A 15,787-nucleotide genomic window follows, 5' to 3' on the forward strand; every position below is an offset into this window, starting at 1 on the left:
ACAGGTCACCATCTATGCCCACAGAGTCTCATGACTCTTACATAAACCTACTAGAGACTCTCACCATCCAAGCTAACAGCATGCTCATGGGTGAGTTTAACTACACATCTATAGACTTAGAAACTTACACTGCCTCAAACTCACAGGCACAATGCGTCCTGGAGTTTATTATCACAAACACCCTGGAACAGATAGCGCATGCTCCAACCAGGGGATCAAACATACAAGATCTGGTACTTAACAACATGGGAGAAGGTTGCACCCCCCACCCCACCCCACCCCCCATGCCACATCCTAACTAGTGAGGTCAGATCACAAAGCTGTCTCCTTTGAAGTAAAATTCAACCTGGAAAACCCAGCTAAACTACTAACAGTCTGGAACTATTTAATGTCAATCTACATCATATTAAGTGACAGTTTGTCAAGATTCAAAGCCCTGCATAACCCTAAGACCACAGTTACCTATGAAGAATTATTCACAATGTCCCTGTATAATCATTTGAATGGATGCATAGAGGCTGATGTACCTACCAGAAGTAAACCAAAAATAGATATTAAAAGCAACCTCCACTGGTGGAATCTTACCTAAACAACATATATAATAAAAGAAAAAACTCATGACCAAAATCAGGAAGAGCAACTCCCCTAAAGATAAGTGCTGTCTTATGCAACTAAACAAGAAACTAAGAGGTCTAATTAAGTCCAACAAGGCCAACAATTAGGTCAGGATAGCCTTGCAGTCTGAGGTCAATCACAAGGCCTTCTTCAGCTATGTCTGAAACCTTTGGTGAAAGGTAACACCTTCACTGATCATGGTGACATAGCAAATCTACTGGGTGATAAATTCAGCTCAAATTTCATCCCCACTCCCCCTCAAGCTCCTCCAGGAGAAATTCCCTCCAATATACTTTCCCCAACTACTAACAGGGACCACATGCTGCCAGCAGTCTCAAAAGCCAATAACACCTCCTCTATGGGCCCCAACAACATCCCCTGTTGCCTGCTGAACAGTCTAAAATATGATTTATCTGGACCACTTGAGGCACTTTTCAACTACAGCCTTGAAGCAGGCAACATTTAAAGTGAATGGAGGACCACAACAGTCATTCTCCTCCACAAAGGCAGACCATCAAGCAATCCAGAGAATTACAGACCCATCATTCTAACAAGCCTAATATGTGAAGCTATGGAACAAATTATCATGGAAATGATAAACAAGGACATTAGCTACTTAGACACATTCATTCCCTCCCAATTTGGCTTAGTTAAAGGAAGGTCATGCCTACTTAACCTGATAGACTTCTTTTGGAGGGTGAGCAAGGTAATGAACAAAGGTAAAACAGTGTATATTGAGTATATTGATCTGGCCAAGGCATTCAATACAATACCTCACTCAGGCATTGTTGACAAGCTCTTTGTGATAGGCAATAATCCCTGAATAACTCATTGGATTGCCTGTGGCTCACAGAGAGGAGCCAAGAAGTCAGGATTGATGCAGCCTCCTCCACCAACAGACCAGTCACCAGCAGAGTACACCAGGGCTCCATGCCAAGTCTGCTCCTGTTTGGCATCTACTTCTCAGAAGTCAAGGTTAATGTTTAAGGTCTCTGGCTCACTACGTCTGCAGATTACTGTAAATTTGGAGTTACTATAGAGTGTCCCAAGACCCCAATATCTTGCAAGAGGTTTTAACACAGGCAAATGACTAGTGTCAAAGCCATGGTCTAAAACTAAATGCCAAAAATGCATTATAATGATATTTGTAGAAACTGTCAATGCAAGTTAATTACTCCACCTATGAAACACTCCTAAGAGTCAACCCAGAAATAAGAGATCTGGAAAAATATGTAGACAGTAATCTGGCCTTTGGCCAACACGTAGCTAAGATAGTAAGAAGATCATTCTACATCACCCGACTTATAAGTAAGGATATGGCATCCAGCTCTAAGGAAGATATAGTACCACACTGCTTGGGCTGTATCAGAGCTATTGTTGAGTACAATTCCCCCTTTGGCATGCACCTAACCAGACACTTGCAGCAGTTGGAAAACCCACAAACGTTTCTCAAAAGAAGAAGTCAGGGCATGAATATCTTACACTGATCACATAAAGGCTCGGTCTCTGCATTCAGTCTCTTACACTCTGTTAAGAGGGGATCTTTGCCTTTCCTACAGGGCTTCCTCAGACCCAGCCCTGATAGATCTGTTTGCACATGTGCAAAACAAACATCACCAGAAACACTATATCCAAGGATATGAATTTCCCTTGTGACATAAACAGAACAAGCCAGAAAGATTCCCATGCTATGAAATAGGCTCCCTATCCATGTAAGACAGAGTTAATCTCTGACCTTATTCAAATCAAACCTTGACAATTTGACAGAAAATCATAAATTTACCCCTGGTCTGGCCCCCATGTTCCTTATGGAGAGAGGCCATCAGTAATAACAGTATTATCCTAGCTAACATCCCCCCAACAAATCCCTTAGTTACCTCCCTGCTAACTTGCCCACCCCATATAAACTCCCATGATACTCAGGATCTGAATGAGTTGGGGTGCACGGTTAGACTTGTAAGGGCCCTGGTGGTCATTAGCCTAGTAGCAACCTATAAACTTATTAGCTAAAACAATAATCAGGTATGAAGATGTGTCTGTATGAAAATTCCCAGGCTAAGAAAACACAGGAGAAGTGAAGGGTCAGAGATGTGGCAAACAGAAAGACAGAGTTGTGTCAAACCTAAAAATATGTAAATGCACGCACATACACACACACACACGCACACGCACACGCACACACACACACACACACACACACACACACACACACACACACACACACACACACACACACACACACACACACACACACACACACACACATATATATATAGCCACATACAATTAAAATACAATGAATGTGTGGCTACCAATTAATAACTATAAATAGTTGGGTTCGGTAAAATCATGTGTCCTATTATTATTTTAAGGCACTTTTCCACATTTCTGTTAATAAAATGATCTCACTATGCTAATATGTTCCAAAGTGGTAGTTCATACTATTGCTCAGACACATCATAATATGGACAATTCAACTTAATATTAAATTAAACCTATGAAAAAACATAAGTAAAATAGATGCAGTAGAAGTAAAACTAATGATAAGAAAAAGTCAAAATCAAATATGTTACCTAAACTATATAATACGTCATGTAATGAGATCTATTCTGAGAAATATGAGGGTATCCATGAGTATAAAGATAAACATTAGACTGGGGCTTAATGCACTGGATTAGAATATACACATCTTACCTGGTCACATGTCTACACAAAGTAAATAAACTCTGTTGAGAAGAAATAGCAATAATATTTTTCAACCATTGCAGAAATATTCTTTAGAGGATGGAACTACAGAAAATACATAGTGGGTGATACCATTATATCAAAGTTTGTTTTAACTGCTAGTCAATAAGAGAAGTTGAATACAATAAGCAGACTTCCTGCAAATAAAAATGACTTATGTAGTATTCAACTAGAGTATAATCATAAGTAGTTCTTGTTCTAGTTGTGGTATTGTCAGCAGTCTTAGTATATATTCTAAACAAATGAGAATTAAACTCAAACATAGACAAGAATTACTATAGCTATAAAATAATACTTGTGTTACTGTATTTTATTAAAAGTTGCTATGTTCCAGTTTCCTTGGCGTGAATATGCTCTTAATGGAGCATGCCTGACTTTGTCCTGGCTTCCAATAACCTTGAAGTCAAATCTGCCATTTGAGTTCCTTCTTCTCTCACTTTGCATCCAGATTGCCTTGCAATGTGCCCAAACTGAGTCTGTCTATGACATGGAAAACAAACTTCTCATAGTTCCTACAGACCAGAACATGTCTAGCTAGAGGGTGGTTTAAGTCATTCAGCCAGATATCTGAGAGGCATTTGATCACGCTTGTTGAAATGGTTAACTTTTCTTTCCAGTGTTTTCAGTTTTGAGCAGTTTGCCTGGTATATCATGAAGTTACTATTGCAGTCATATCTGTCAGTGCAGACATATTTCTTTTTCCAGTTTGGACATATAAAGTAATTTTTTTTGACTCATAAAAGCACACTATCTTCAGCCTGCAGGGAAAGGTACCTGCCTGGAGCTCAGTGGATGCAGTATTTTCTTCTTCTACCTGGCTTCTAATATTTCTTCCTTTTCGATAAATAAAGGATGACTGTGGGTCCAAAACTGATTGATATATTGGTTTCTCTATATGATGCTTTAGTTTTCAGCCATTCTGTTTTTGCATTACATGTGAATCCCTGAGATAAGTTAGGATCAGACTTCTTTTATGTTTGACTTTGCCCTCATTGTTAATTGGCTGAGTGGCCTACAATGGCTTTCTTCTGGGTGGGGCGGTTCAGCAGAGCTGGGTCATTATTTTGCTTGAGGAGTTTTATGGGTTGCAATAAACGGACCACAAATTCTCATTGCATCCTCCTTCCAGAAAATCCTGCTGCAGTTTATTTAGGTTGGTGAGAAATCAGTCCATCTCTCCAGAGGTTATTCTTATACAACAACCATAGATAGATAATACGAGTTATCAGAGAAGTGAGTCTAGCACAGTATATGTGGATTTGATGGTCAGTATTATGTTGTACCCCCACATCTGTAGATGTCTGTATTTGCTCTCCAGCACTGATTTACAGTGTGCGGTGTTTTTTTTTTATATTCTCCATGGTTGTGCAGCCATGGAGCAACTGTATATAAGTAAGGGGGATGTTGGGGGACAAAGCCCCCACATGGAGGGGTGCAATGATGCTTGCCCAGCTGCAAAAACATGTTTTTTAGGATGCATTTCTTGTGGAGAAGGTTAAAAGGTTTTCTATAAAATGAGTTTTCAATGAAATGAATGTTTTGAGTTTTAATGTCATGAAGATTCAGTGAAATGACATAGACCCTGTGATGCCCCTGCATTGGCCCAGTAATCAAGGAGCCTCAATCCTCACCACTAGCACCAGTGAGTAACATGCACATTGGGTGGATAACAAGTACACACACAGTAAAGTACAATTTCCATTAAGAGCACACAGAGATCACAGTCAGTCTAGGGCTAGTTTGTCCCGCTCTCTCCAGATCCCCAATAAGACTCCCCACTGGCACAGCTTTACGGTTCAGATCTTAGCTGAGTGGTCAAGCCAAAACCTCCAGCACCCTCTATATCCAACCAGTGCTTCATGTCCCTGCTCAAGTAGCTGACACACACACAAACACACGCTTTGAGATTTGATTTATATACAAAAACACAGACAGTCCTGGGGAAGGCTGGCACAGGTTCACTAGCCATGACCTTTTCTGCCCAGACTATATGGTAGTAACAGCTGCCACCAACCACTCTTACTTATCAGCTACTATAGCGGCCTTCCCAAAAGGTGAGAAATTCTACTGTGTAATGTTACTGTAATCCAAATGGTAAGTGTGACCAAGACTAAGGCTATTTAGGAATGACCTATACAGTGTCACCAAATACATATGTAAGTACTCTCAGAGCTTAAATATCTCTAAACAAACCAGCCACGATTAAAAGGTTTAAATATATTTAATAATAAATAATAAAAGAACAGGACAATACTCAGTAACTCAATACAGTGACAACAGAGTTCAGAATCGCAGGAAATATTTTAAAACAACATTGCAGGACAGTCTCACATAAATACAGAAAACATCTAAACTAATCTTATTATATTTCTATCTATCTCTAAGAGAGATACTATGATCTAACTCTTACTTAGAGAGAGCAAAGCAAATGAAGATGAGAAGTGCTAAAGATGGATGTTTCAGGTCCAAAGGCATGATACAAAATGCACAGACTCACTCTCTGAGATAGTTCTTAAATTACTATCAAACATTACTGCTGGGTTATCTCAGATTACATCATTCTTTGTTACCTCTGCCTTCAGTTCCCAGGCTAACACAAACTTAAAATTTAGCACCTCTGTGTCAAAAATACTTATCTCTCAGAAGTTTGCCTGGAACTGGAAGTAGTCAGTTAAACACTTTTATCTTTGAAACCTGTAATTATTTCTGTTTCCAGACAATAGAACAAATTTCTAGCTGCAGACATTCTGTCTCCTAGCCAAGATAAAAACCATCGTAAACAATTCAGTTATTTTTTTAGAATTTGAAAGTTAACTCTGTTCTATTCCAGTGGTGTACACTGTGGTTACATTCTTGAAGCTCAGCACATAACATACAATTTAACACACACTTCTGCCCCAGCAGTTAAATACACACATAAGATATAGTTTTTTTACATTTGTAAGACAAGCATGCAAATCATATTACTATTCACAAATGACATAGAATTATTTAAAAAATTCCAGCTAGCTGAGCTGGCAGCCTTCACAATTGCCACCCCCCGAAAACTCAAGCTTGTTTTTCAAGTGACCCTTGAGAAACATTGCTTGAGAGGGTTGAGCCTATCTGGGAGTACCTTATTTTATCCCCTGTCTTCAGAGTCCATCTGCGTTGGCTTTGCTAACGCCACTGCAGTGCTGCACAGTCATATCATATGCTTGCATCCCTAGGCTCCACCTTAGTAACTTGGCATTTTGCTGGCTGGCTCGATGTAACCATGTTATGGGATTGTGGTCTGTAACTACAGTGAATTTTCTTCCATACAGACAAGGCTACAGTTTCTGCATTGCCCACACTAGGGCTAGACATTCCTTTTCTACAGCTGCATATCATTCCTCCCTGGGTTGGATCCCATGACTGAGATAAACCACTGGGTGCTCTTCTCCCTCTGAAGAAACCTGGCTAAGTACAGCCCCCACCCCATGGCTTGAAGGATCCACCTGCACAACAAATTCTTTGCTGTACAGGCCATGACTAAATGGCTTCTCCTTTGGCAGGTTCAGGACTGATCTTACCACTCCCCACTCTACGTCTCAGGTAGGAGACCGCTGCCATACCCACCTGACATTTGCTGGGCATAATGGCAAACCCTGCCCTCTGAAGTCTGCCCTGACATGCTGAAGGTGCTCATGCCAGGAATGGCTGTAGATGGCAATATCATTTAGGTAAGCAGGGGAAAAATCTCCTGCTTCTATTAGAAGACGATCTACCAATCTCTGGAAAGTCATTGCAGCATTTTTCATTCCAAAGGCCATCTTTGTGAACTCATACAAGCCAAAAGGAGTCGCAAAGGCTGATCTCTCTCTAGCACTGGGAGTTAAGGACACCTGACAGTTCCCCTTTGTAAGATCAATGGTGGTAAGATATTAAGCCCCACCCAGCTGCTCTAGGGCTTCATCTGTCCTAGGCACGGGGTAAGCATCTGACTCTGTGTGACTATCTAATTTCCTGTAGTCAACACAGAACATAGTACTGCCACCCTTCTTTGGTACCAGGACCACTGGGGAGACCCAGGGACTGCTGGATTCCTGAATTACCCCTAGTTCCAACATTTCTTGTATCTCCTCCCTCAGAGCCTGTTTCACTCTCTCAGGCACCCTATATGGGGCCTGCTTAATAGGCCTTTGGGGTCCTGTATCCACATGGTGCTGCACCAGCTTGGATCTCTCAAGCCTGGGTAGGGGATAGCTGCTGGGACATTGCTACCCCTTCCACTGAGCAGATCGGTCAACAGATACCCTTCAGACTCTTACTGCAATCCACTGCAAATACTCAGCACAAGGGCCTCCCTATCATGGTAAGGTTTTATCATGTTAACATGGTACAGTTTGTGCCCCTGCCTCCTGCCTAGCAGTTCTACCATGCAGTTAATGTCACTGACCTTCGTTACCACCTTGTAGAGTCTCTCCCAAGCTGCCTGCAGCTTGTTGTGTGTGACAGGAATGAGGACCATTACCTGCTGCCCTACAGTATACTCTCTAGCTTGAGGATTCCTGTCATACCAGACCTTTTTCTGCTGTTGGGATTCTGTCAGGTTCTCCTGGGCCAAGCTCACGAGTTCCCTGAGCCTTGTCCTGAAGTTTAAGATATAAGCCAAAACAGACTCCTGTGAGATTCAATTTCATCCTCCCACTCATCTCAAATTAAATCTAGAGATCCCTTCACCTTATGCCCATACAGCAACTTAATGGGTGAAAAACCTGAGGATTCCTGGGGCACCTCTGTAAGCAAACAACAGATGGAGCAAATATTTGTTCCAATCCCTCTTAAACTGGTCTGCAAATGCCTGTAGCATGATCATGAGTGTAGAGTTTAACCTCTCAACTAGACCATTAGTCTGGGGATGGTAGGGGGTGATCTTTAGGTGCTTCACCCCACAGTACTTCCCCAGGCAAGTCAACAGGTCTGACATAAAACTGGCACATCTGTCAGACAGTATTTCTTTTGCGAAACCTACACTGCTGAAAATCTCTAACAAAGCATTTGCCACCTTTTCTGCCTCAATGGAGGACAGAGCCACTGCCTCAGGGTATCTGGTAGCATAATCAACTAGCACTAGGATATACTTTTTCCCTGTGGAACTTGGGGTACTCAGAGGCCCCATAATATCCATAACTATCCTCTGAAATGGCTTCTCAATCACAGGCAAAGGCATCAAAGGAGCTTTCACTTTGTCTCTGCCTTGCTTACCTTTTGGCACTGCTTACATGTCCTGCAGTACCCTGTTATATCTTTGGAAATCCCAGGCCAATAGGCGTTTTGCATAATACATCTCTTTGTACATTTATGCCAATATGACCTGCAAAGGGAATAGCATGGGCTATGGCTAGAAGTGCCAGATGGTAGGCTCTGGGCACTACCAATTGCTGTATTCTCTCACCCTCTAGCCCACCCTCAGGGATCCACTCTCTATACAGTAACCTTTTGTCCCAGTATACAGATTTCCCCCTTCCCTTGAGAATCAGGTGCCTCACTAGCTACCTCTCTCAGGCCTTGTAATGTAGGGTCTGAGAGCTAAGCCTGTCTTAACTTTCTCTTTGCAACCCTTCCCAACTCCCCTTCCATAGGAAGTCTGGTATCCTCTGACAGCGGTGCCTCACTGTCAGCCTGGGTACTACTACTCACCTCTGCCCTTGCAGTCACTCTGTCCAAGGGAATATCAGTACCAACAAGCAGCTGTGGCTCACCTTCAGTCTCACTGCTACAGGGTAGCTTCCTCCTTGAAGTAACCACCTCACCAGTCCTGCCTGTGAGTGTGTGGTCTGCATGGGTCTCCTGCAGGCTACCAGACCCACATGCTTGTCTCCAAGCCTGACTACATGTAACTGCATGCACACATGGTACTGCATTATCAAAATCATTCCCTATCAGAACATCTGCAGGGATATCCTCAAACACACCTACTTGCTGGCTTCCTTTTCCACCCTCCCAATCAAGTTGAACCCTTGGAATGGGGTCTCTCCTTAAGCTCTGATTGGAGTAGACTGCCCAACAAGTAGTGATCCTCTGTAACCATTGCAGGCTTCACAATGGTTAGGTTAGAGGCTGTGTCTCTCTTAGCAATGGCCTCTTTCCCATTCACTAAAATGGGATATATCCTCTTGTGGTAGTTTGGTACCCTTGTGTTCTCAAGACAACCTACTGTTGGCATTTTGTCATTTCCACTTACTGGCTCTCCCACCTTTTGTTCCCCACCTTGCCTCCGTGGACATCTATATGCTACATGGCTGCACTGGTTGCATTTAACCCTTGGCCCTGGACATGTACCTGGACTAGTGTCTTCACCTGCTACTGGCAGACTCTGTTGGGGCAGTCTGGGCTGCCCACCATGGGTTCCCTTAGACCCATGAGCAGTACTGGGTGTTTCTTTCCTGTGAAGTGATGCCCTGCTTGCTAGGTATAGGTCTCATTCTTCCCCATCTCATCTGTAGTAGTGCATTGTCTATCAGCTAACCAGATTCTCATGTCCTCATGCAAAGTGCTATGGGTTTGTTCCCTCTCCAAAAGGTCTGCCAGCCCTTCAAAAGAGTTGACCTGACATCCACTCACCCACCTATGAAAATAAGTGCTTAGTTCAGCAACATAATCACACACACTTTTTTCTGCCTTGCGCCTATGCTTATGAAACTTTTTCCTATAAGCTTCAGGTGTTAACTTAAAAAATTCTAGCAAACAGTTCTTTACAGCATTATAATTTAAACATCAGTATCAGACAGTTTGGACATTACAGTTACAGTTTTACTATTGAGTAAGGGGGTCAGGAACCGTACCCAGAGCCCTTGGTCAAGATTATACTGTTTACATACCCTCTCAAACATATGAATGAAACTATCAAAATTATCCCCCTCTGTAAATTGTGGAAGAAATGTTATGACCTTTGTTGCTTCTAGGATTCAGTTACTCCCTTCCCCATTACCTCCATGACTCTGGCAAAGAGTCAGCATCTCCTTTTCATGTTGCCTCTCCCTGTCCTTCTCCTTAGTGTCCAGGCATTGCAGTTTCTCATTTTTCTCAGTCTCTAGACACCTCAGTCTCTCTGCTGTTTCTATTTCCAAATGCTTGGCCTACAAATCAAGTCTCTTTAACTCCAGATGGATTTTTAGGTCCTCTATGGAAAGGTCGAGCTGCCCATTTTCTGAGAGTTGTACATCTCCACAGCCAGTCTGATTGTCCTCCTGATTGTTATTCTCTGATGCAGCTGTGACTAAAGCTACAATCATGTCTGCTTTAGTCAGGTTGCCATGCATCAGTCCTTTAGCCTGGCACATCTCAGCCAATTGGCTCCTTGTCAGCTTGCCATACTCCTCTGCTGACATGCTTGCCTGCTCTCCCTGACTAACTAAGCTAACAAAAAAAATAAAACAATTGTGATATGAACTCTGAATGTTCACCGTGTAGCTGATTGAGAGTACAAACACCTTCAGTGACCACTGTACACAGCTACAGGAATTCAATATCCACATCACTACAAGCCAATTAATATGTGATGTGGTTAACTCACCACTATCAACCAATTAATATGTGATGTGGGTATCTCACCACTGCCAAACAATTAATATGTGATGCCCTTGCATGGGCCTAGTAATAAAGGAGTCTCAATCCTCACCACTAGCACCAGTGAAGGATGACCGCGTCCTCAAATTTTTGGCTGATTGAAAGTACAAACACCTTCAGTGACCACTGTACACAGCTACAGGAATTCAATATCCACATCACTCCAAGCCATATAATATGTGATGTGGTTAACTCACCACTATCAACCAATTAATATGTGATGTGGGTATCTCACCACTGCCAAACATTTAATATGTGATGCCCCTGCACTGGCCCTAGAATCAAGGAGCCTCAATCAGCAAATGAGCAAATGCAGATGAGAAGAGCTGAAGATGGATGTTTCAGGTCCAAAGACAAGATACAAAATGCACAGTCTCACTCTCTGAGATAGCTCTTAAATTACTATCAAACATTACTGCTGGGTTATCTCAGATTACATCATTCTTTGTCACCTCTGCCTTCAGTCCCAGGCTAATAGAAACTTAAAATTTAGTACCTCTGTATCAGAAATACTTATCTCTCAGAAGTATGCCTGGAACTGGAAATCGTAAAACAGTTAAACACTTTTATCTTTGAAACCTGTAATTATTTTTGTTTCCAGACAATAGAAAGAATTTCAAGCTGCAGACATTCTGTCTCCTAACTGAGACAAACACCACCGTAAACAATTCACTTATTTTCTTAGAATTTGCAAGTTAACTCTGTTCTTTTCTGGCAGGGTACACTGAGGTTACATTCTTGAAGCTCAACACATAACATATACTTTTGCACCAGCACTTCAACACACATAACATATAGTTTTCTTACATTCATAAGACAAGCATGCAAATCATATTATTATTCACAAATGACAGAATTATTTACAAAATTCCAGCTAGTTGGGCTGGCAGCCTTCACAGACCCATAGATAGATAGATAGATCAATAGATAGATAGATAGATAGATAGATAGATAGATAGATAGATAGATATAGATAAAATATATATAAAAATAGTTTAAAATATTCATCTATATCATTTTAAGCCCTTGCCTTTATAGTATAAAGGAATTTAGCAGATGTGACATTGCTTCTGCAGGACCTTCTATCCCAAAACCACTGCACCCACTTCCGGGGCCACCAACATATCTTTGATGCACATTCTTGCATTTTTTTTTTTACCAGTTTAGGTATTGCATTTTTGTTTTTGCCAGATTAGCTATGCCCCTTGGTCCTGAATCATATTTTTATTCCATTGCTTCAGCTTGGTTTGCAGTCCTTCTGCCAACTACTTTTGCCCAGATTGAACCTGAATTTCAACAACCATATTAGCAATCATTATAAATATTTTGACAGGCATTGCCTATGATATAAAATTCACTACAAAAGTTCTGGCTTTTTTTTTTAATTTGCATTTTAAAAAAGATGCAGATTGGTAAATGTTATGACAAATGTAAACCTGCAGTCTATAAAAAAAGATGTGTCTACTCATCATCCGTAACTGACGTCACAGGGTTAGTAACAATGGTCAGAATTAAGCTGCTATGTTTACAACCATATCTGCATTTACGTCTGTTGTGTCTTTGATTTAGCAAAGGCACAATACTGTATTTTGTCAATCAAAAGTGAAAACCTGATATGTCAGTTTGTTCCTAAATGCACATCAGTTGAAGTATTACCTCAGGCTGATATTGGTTTGTGTTACGTTTCATGACTACATTTTACTCAGGGTAGTGATGGCAGTAAGTCAAAGATGCAGACTTTAATAATGACTTCTTAGTAATCATCATTTGTTCTTCCCTGTCCGAAGTGTCATGGTGTATACTACCATACAATTCCATGAGAATAATATTATGGATGTGTTCTTGCTCCTTTCAAATGATTTCTAAATTCTTTAAAGGTCATTTGTAAAACAGTGAGCTACTTTTTGCTTTCCCGTGCATTATCACAGGAGAGGTGGTCAGAAACAAAACAAAACTGAATGTAAACATTTGTATTTATTTATGTAACTTAGTTAACCAAGTAGGTGAAATGGTCTATAAAAATATGATCCAAGCCAACTGGCAGTGACAACTTAACATTTCAAAACTTGAACAGACTTATCACAAATCAACAAAATGTATCCTAAGCTCCCCTTATAGGACTCATGTCTACAACCTTCTAAAGAATCTGTCTACTATAATACAGTATGCAGATGATTCATCCGTGAGTTATTTTGTCCCTACCCTGAATAACTTACAAGAAATGACCCAAAAAGCCTTTGCTTCTATTGAAACTGGCTAGATAATTTTCACCTAATATGAAATCCTAAAAAATACTAAGCTGCTTCTCTTACTCCCAGTTCTTACTCTCATAACAAATACCACTTTAACATTACTTCATGTAACAAAACCAAGATCAAACTTATTCCACACACAAGCTTCTGGGTGTCACTATAGGTGATAGTTTGAAGTTTGTCTTCCATATCCAATCAGTAATTAACAAAATGCACCAAAAGTTAGGCACGCTACACAGGACAAAACCACACCTCACAAATAAAGCCAGGTAAACAGTTGCAAGAAAGTTTTTGTTACCCACCTTATTATATCCATCATAGATATTCACAAACCTACCAGTACTCCAGAAAAGAAAACTTGAGTAGAGCTATAATAAAATCACAAATTTGCCACAAACTCTTCTTACCACACTAACCACTGCTAAAAAGACTTTCATCTTTTCCCGGTTAGGGGTCGCCACAGTGGAACTTTGGTCCGCTCATGATTGGCAGTGGATTTTACAGTTCTGAGTTGCCAGCCTGATGCCCAACCTTCAACAAAGGCACGCCCATTCATGCTCGCACCTACCTGCATGTCTTTAATGTCACTCAACCGCTGGGAGGACATGCAAACTCCACACAGAAGGCACTCCAGCCAAGAATAGAACAGGAGAACCTCTTGCTGTGAGGTGACAATGTTAACCGCTGCACCACCGTGGCTGACCACACTAACCACTGCTACAGTCTCAAAATGCTAAGTTGGATCAAACAGCCTAATATGGTGCACCAATCCCATATTTTATTTGTATATAACTTAATGCATAACCCAAACAAATACTCAGCCCTCATATCTCTTATGGGTCTATATTATAACATCAAAATCTATAAAGATCGAATGTTATAATATCGAACCCTAAACACCGAAATCCGCAAACATTGAACAGTCAGAATAGCGATTTTTTCCCAGGGAAAAAAATCGCTATTCCGAGAAACATACACACAACACAAACACACACAAAAACAGCAATCCACACACATACACTTAAAATCCTATACCTAAACCTAAACTACACTTTACATACACTACTAGCTATCCACTTACCTTAACCCGACCCTAACTCTAAGGTGCGTCACTATCGCACACTCACCTCACCCGCGCCCTAACCCTAACTCACCTAACCCGCCCCCAACCCTAACCTACACACAATCGCACACTTACCTGACCCACTCCCTAACCCTAACTCACCTAACCCACCCCCTAACTTACACATAATCGCACACTTACCTGAACCCGACCCGTAATGTTCCAACATATCGAACGCTGAAAACAGCAAAGCCACAGCAACGGCTCACCAAATTCTTTCCCTGGGAAAGAATTCGGTGTCCTGCACCTTCGCTGTTTTCAACGTTCAACAAAACTGGTTTGATATTATAACATTCAAACTTTATAAAATTCGGTGTTATAATATAGACCCATCTCTTATATAGCCTTACAATCCAAGTAGAAATCTAAGATCAATAGATACCATTCTCTAGTTTAACTGTACACAAACATCCATAATTATATTTTGATTTACTTGAAAAATTACTGCTACTTGTACTGGGAGAGAAACTCATGAATTATGTCTGTACAGCTAAAACTTAAATTCTTGATGTACTGTCATGAAGACACAGATGTTTTCTTTTCCACATAAGGAACCCCCTGTATCCATACTCTACTTCAACTCTAACTGCAGCATATGTATTAACTGTTTACACTATGTTCAAATTCTTGATATAGTGTCCATTCATGTACCTTACATATTCTTTATTCCTTTCTACTATGATTGTCTCATGACCTTGTACATCACAAACTTTTAAAATTATAATTTTATTTTTTATTGCCTTGAAATTGTGTCTACTCTAATTGCATTGCCATGTGGAGCTTTCCCTACGGGCCTCCACTGAAAAGGGGCTACTGTGACCAATCGGACTATCCTGGTCAGCAAACATAAATAAATAAATTAAATTAAGTTTAATACTGTAAATGTTAAAGAATTCAGGTTTAGGATTGTGTGCCAGTAAATGGAAGCAAGTTCACTTCTTGTAGTACTGAGCAATGATATTCCCTCATCTCAAGAATGGTAGAAGATGCAGCTATAAAATGTCATGAAAGACATATTAATATAATTCATGCATGTAGCACCTTTCTGTGTACTTCCATTTAACACCCATAGATCATTATGGTGTCCTCACATTTGCTGATCATGGCTTCCATATTTATGTGCCTTCCATTTAATAATAGGCAACATAAGGAAAAGCATTGTGGAAGTAACAAATGACATTAAGAATGGTAATTTAGGATATCCTACAATGAAAATGTTAATAACTGTTGTTCACTTGCTATTCGTATTTTTATACTTAGATTTGCACTTTTCATAACAAGGAGAGCTACTCATTAGTGATGAGAATGTTCTGAAATGTCATGTGGGAAGACAAAAAATATCTTGTAACTGTTCATGCATAGTACATTGCATGTGAAATATTGCTAGTTCCTTGCTTGTAATTATGAAAACATGAAATACATCTGCATATACTTCAATATTTCCAAAACCAAGTGACTT

The sequence above is a fragment of the Protopterus annectens genome, chromosome 7.part0 (assembly GCF_019279795.1).
Source record: "Protopterus annectens isolate FY-2018-M chromosome 7.part0, PAN1.0, whole genome shotgun sequence".
Lineage (NCBI taxonomy): Eukaryota > Metazoa > Chordata > Ceratodontiformes > Protopteridae > Protopterus > Protopterus annectens.